The sequence below is a fragment of the Nuphar pumila genome, chromosome 7 (assembly GCF_984573655.1).
Source record: "Nuphar pumila chromosome 7, dmNupPumi1.hap1.1, whole genome shotgun sequence".
Taxonomy (NCBI): Eukaryota; Viridiplantae; Streptophyta; class Magnoliopsida; order Nymphaeales; family Nymphaeaceae; genus Nuphar; species Nuphar pumila.
Window position 1 is genome coordinate 71,233,819 of NC_143255.1, and position 6,917 is coordinate 71,240,735.

Genomic DNA, 6,917 nt, shown 5'->3' on the forward strand with positions numbered 1-6,917 from the left:
CATGATTAAATGACTACAATTTTTTTTTCACAGCCGTAGAATACATGTATGCATGATTGAATCACTATAATTTTTTTTTGACAGCCTTAAAGCACATATAAGCATGATTCAATCACTATGATTTTTTTTTGACAGCCTTAGAACACATATATGCACGATTTAATCACTATGAAATTGTTTTGATAGCCTTAGAACACATATATGCATGGTTGAATCACAATGAAATTTTTTTGCTGCCTTATGACACATATATGCATGATTTAATCACTATTAAATTCTATTAGATTACCTTAGAACACATATATGCATGATTTAATCACTATAAATGTTTTTGATAGCCTTAGAACACATCTATGGAAGATACAATCACTATGAATTTTTTTTGACTGCCTTTTTACACATATATGTAAGATTGAGTCACTAAGGATTTTTTCTGACAGACTTAGAGCACATATATGCATGATTGAATCACTATGATTTTTTTTACGGCCTTAGAACACATATATGAAAGATTGAATCACAAAGAAATTTGTTTGACCACCATAGAACACATATATCCATGATAGAATCACTATGAGATTTTTTTGACTGCCTTAGAACACATATATGCTTGATTGAATCACTATGATTTTTTTTTAACAGCCCTAGAACACATATATGCTTGATTCAATCACTATGATGTTTTTCGAAAACCGTAGATCACATATAAGCATGATTGAGTCAATATGAATTTTTTTGCAGACTTAAAACACATATATGCATGATTGAATCACTACAAATTTTTTTTGACAGCCTTAGAACACATATATGCATGATTAAATCACTATGAATTTTTTTTGACAGCTTTAGAACACATATATGCAAAATTGAATCTCTATGAATTTTTTTTGACAGCCTTAGAACACATATATGCACGTTTGATTTCTTATTGACAGCCTTAGAACACAGATATGCATGATTTAATCAAAATGATTTTTTTTGACGACCTTAGAAGACATATATTCAAGATTGAATCACTATGAATTTTTTTTGACAGCTTTAAAACACATATACGCGTGATTGAATCACTATAACTTTTTTTGACAACCTTAGAATACATATCTGCATGATTGAATCGCTATAAAAAACTTTTGACAACGTTAGAACATATATATACAAGATGGAATCACTATAAAATTCTTTTTATAATGTTAGAACACACACACACACACACACACATATATATATATATATATATATATATAATATTGAATCACTATAATTTTTTTTCTAAGCCTTAGAACACATATATGCATGATTGAATCACTACTAAAATTTCTTAACAGCCTTAGATTGTATCTATGCTTGATTGAATAACTATGATTTTTTTTGATAGCCTTAGAGCACATATCTGCATGATTGAATTTTTTTTGACAACCTTAGAACACATATATGCATGATTCAATCACCATGAATTTTTTTGATAGCCTTAGAACATATATATGCATGATTGAATCACTATAAAACTTTTCTGACAACTTTGAAACACATATATCCATGATTGAATCACTATAATTTTTTTGACCGCCTTAGAACACATATTTGCATAATTGAATCACTATGAATTTTTTTTGACAGCCTTAGAACACATATATGATTGATTGATTTTTCATTGACAGCCTTAGAACACAGATATGCATGATTGAATCACTTTGATTTTTTTTTAGAGGCTTAGAACGCATATATGCATGATTGAATCACTATGAAATTTTTTTGACAGCTTTAGAACACATATATGCATGATTGAATCACTATAACTTTTTTTGACAACCTTAGAATACATATCTGTATGATTGAATCTCTATAAAAAACTTTTGGAAACCTTTGAACACATATATACATGATTGAATCACTATGACATTTTTTTTGACAGCCTTATAACGCATATATGCATGATTGAATAACTATGATTTTTTTTAACAGCCTTAGAACACATATCTGCATATTTGAAATTGTTTTGACAACCTTAGAACAAATATATGCATGATTGAATATCTATGAATTTTTTTCGACAACTTTAGAACACATATATGCATGATTGAATCACTATAATTTTTTTTGACAACCTTAGAATACATTTCTGCATGATTGAATCGCTATAAAAATTTTTTGACGGCCCTAGAACACATATATACATGATTGAATCACTATGATTTTTTTTTGACAGACTTAGAACACATGTACACAAGATTTAATCACTACGAATTTTTTTTGACAGCCTTAGAACACATATGCATGATTGAATCACTATAAATTTTTTCTCACAGCCTTAGAACACATACATGCTTTAGAATACATATGTGCATCATAGAATCACGATGGATTTTTTTTACAACCTTAGAACACATATATGATTTATTGAATCAATATGATTTTTTTTTGACAACCATAAAATACATGCATGATTGAATCATGGTGAGATCTTTTTGACAACTTTAGAACACATATATGCATGATTAAATGACTACAATTTTTTTTTCACAGCCGTAGAACACATGTATGCATGATTGAATCACTATGAATTTTTTTTGACAGCCTTTAAGCATATAAAATCATGATTCAATCACTATGATTTTTTTTTGACAGCCTTAGAACACATATATGCATGATTTAGTCACTATGAAATTGTTTTTATAGCTTTAGAACACATATATGCATGATTGACTCACAATGAATTTTTTTTGCTGCCTTATGACACATATATGCATGATTTAATCACTATTAAATTCTATTTGATTACCTTTAGAACACATATATGCATGATTTAATCACAATAAATGTTTTTGATAGCCTTAGAACACATCTATGGAAGATACAATCACTATGAATTTTTTTTGACTGCCTTTGAACACATATATGTAAGATTGAATCACTAAGGATTTTTTTTGACAGACTTAGAGTACATATATGCATGATTGAATCACTATGATTTTTTTTTTTACGGCCTTAGAACACATATATGAAAGATTGAATCACAAAGAAATTTGTTTGACCACCATAGAACACATATATCCATGATAGAATCACTATGAGATTTTTTTGACTGCCTTAGAACACATATATGCTTGATTGAATCACTATGATTTTTTTTAACAGCCCTAGAACACATATATGCTTGATTCAATTACTATGATGTTTTTCGAAAACCGTAGATCACATATAAGCATGATTGAGTCAATATGAATTTTTTTGCAGACTTAAAACACATATATGCATGATTGAATCACTACAAAATTTTTTTGACAGCCTTAGAACACATATATGAATGATTGAATCACTATGAATTTTTTTTGACAGCTTTAGAACACATATATGCAAAATTGAATCTCTATGAATTTTTTTTGACAGCCTTAGAACACATATATGCATGTTTGATTTCTTATTGACAGCCTTAGAACACAGATATGCATGATTGAATCAAAATGATTTTTTTTGACGACCTTAGAAGACATATATGCAAGATTGAATCACTATGAATTTTTTTTGACAGCTATAAAACACATATACGCGTGATTGAATCACTATAACTTTTTTTGACAACCTTAGAATACATATATGCATGATTGAATCGCTATAAAAAACTTTTGACAACGTTAGAACAAATATATACAAGATAGAACACATATATGCATGATTTAATCACTATAAATTTTTTTGATAGCCTTAGAACACATCTATGGAAGATACAATCACAATGAATTTTTTTTGACTGCCTTTGAACACATATGTAAGATTGAATCACTAAGGAATTTTTCTGACAGACTTAGAGCACATATATGCATGATTGAATCACTATGAATTATTTTTTACGGCCTTAGAACACATATATGAAAGATTGAATCACAAAGAAATTTGTTTGACCACTATAGAACACATATATCCATGATAGAATCACAATGAGATTTTTTTGACTGCCTTAGAACACATATATGCTTGATTGAATCACTATGATTTTTTTTTAACAGCCCTAGAACACATATATGCTTGATTCAATCACTATGATGTTTTTCGAAAACCGTAGATCACATATAAGCATGATTGAGTCAATATGATTTTTTTTTGCACACTTAAAACACATATATGCATGATTGAATCACTACAATTTTTTTTTGACAGCCTTAGAACACATATATGCATGATTGAATCATTATGAACTTTTTTTGACAGCTTTAGAACACATATATGCAAAATTGAATCTCTATGAATTTTTTTTGACAGCCTTAGAACACATATATGCATGTTTGATTTCTTATTGACAGCCTTAGAACACAGATATGCATGATTGAATCAAAATGATTTTTTTGACGACCTTAGAAGACATATATGCAAGATTGAATCACTATGAATTTTTTTTGACAGCTTTAAAACACATATACGCGTGATTGAATCACTATAACTTTTTTTGACAACCTTAGAATACATATCTGCATGATTGAATCGCTATAAAAAACTTTTGACAACGTTAGAACACATATATACAAGATGGAATCACTATAAAATTTTTTTTATAAGGTTAGAACACATATATATATATATATATATAAGATTGAATCACTATAAATTTTTTCTAAGCCTTAGAACACATATATGCATGATTGAATCACTACTAAAATTTCTTAACAGCCATAGACTGTATATATGCATGATTGAATAACTATGATTTTTTTTTATAGCCTTAGAACACATATCTGCATGATTGAAAGTTTTTTGAACACCTTAGAACACATATATGCATGATTCAATCCCCATGAATTTTTTTGATAGCCTTAGAACATATATATGCATGATTGAATCACTATAAAACTTTTCTGACAACTTTGAAACACATATATCCATGATTGAATCACTATAATTTTTTTGACCGCCTTAGAACACATATTTGCATAATTGAATCACTATGAATTTTTTTTGACAGCCTTAGAACACATATATGCTTGATTGATTTTTCATTGACAACCTTAGAACACAGATATTCATGATTGAATCACTTTGATTTTTTTTTACAGCCTTAGAACGCATATATGCATGATTGAATCACTATGAAATTTTTTTGACAGCTTTAGAACACATATTTGCATGATTGAATCACTATAACTTTTTTTGACAACCTTAGAATACATATCTGTATGATTGAATCACTATAAAAAACTTTTGAAAACCTTTGAACACATATATACATGATTGAATCACTATGACAGTTTTTTTGACAGCCTTATAACGCATATATGCATGATTGAATAACTATGATTTTTTTTAACAGCCTTAGAACACATATCTGCATATTTGAAATTATTTTGACAACCTTAGAACAAATATATGCATGATTGAATATCAATGATTTTTTTTTGACAACTTTAGAACACATATATGCATGATTGAATCACTATAAATTTTTTTGACAACCTTAGAATACATTTCTGCATGATTGAATCGCTATAAAAAACTTTTGACGGCCTTAGAACACATATATACATGATTGAATCACAATGATTTTTTTTTATAGACTTAGAACACATGTACACAAGATTTAATCACTACGAATTTTTTTGACAGCCTCAGAACACATATATGCATGATTGAATCACTATAAAATTTTTCTCACAGCCTTAGAACACATACATGCTTTAGAATACATATGTGCATGATAGAATCATGATGGATTTTTTTACAACCTTAGAACACATATATGATTGAATGAATCACTATGATTTTTTTTTGACAACCATAAAATACATGCATGATTGAATCATGGTGAGATCTTTTTGACAGCTTTAGAACACATATATGCATGATTAAATGACTACAGTTTTTTTTTCACAGCCGTTGAATCACTATGATTTTTTTTTGACAGCCTTAAAGCACATATAAGCATGATTCAATCACTATGAATTTTTTTTGACAGCCTTAGAACACATATATGCACGATTTAATCACTATGAAATTGTTTTGATAGCCTTAGAACACATATATGCATGATTGAATCACAATGAAAATTTTTTGCTGCCTTATGACACATATGTGCATGATTTAATCACTATTAAATTCTATTAGATTACCTTAGAACACATATATGCATGATTTAATCACTATAAATGTTTTTGATAGCCTTAGAACACATCTATGGAAGATACAATCACTATGAATTTTTTTTTACTGCCTTTGAACACATATATGTAAGATTGAGTCACTAAGGATTTTTTCTGACAGACTTAGAGCACATATATGCATGATTGAATCACTATGATTTTTTTACGACCTTAGAACACATATATGAAAGATTGAATCACAAAGAAATTTGTTTGACCACCATAGAACACATATATCCATGATAGAATCACTATGAGATTTTTTTGACTGCCTTAGAACACATATATGCTTGATTGAATCACTATGATTTTTTTTTAACAGCCCTAGAACACATATATGCCTGATTCAATCACTATGACGTTTTTCGAAAACCGTAGATCACATATAAGCATGATTGAGTCAATATGATTTTTTTGCAGACTTAAAACACATATATGCATGATTGAATCACTACAAATTTTTTTTGACAGCCTTAGAACACATATATGCATGATTAAATCACTATGAATTTTTTTCAACAGCTTTAGAACACATATATGCAAAATTGAATCTCCATGAATTTTTTGACAGCCTTAGAACACATATATGCATGTTTGATTTCTTATTGACAGCCTTAGAACACAGATATGCATGATTGAATCAAAATGATTTTTTTTGACGACCTTAGAAGACATATATTCAAGATTGAATCACTATGAATTTTTTTTGACAGCTTTAAAACACATATACGCGTGATTGAATCACGATAACTTTTTTTGACAACCTTAGAATACATATCTGCATGATTGAAT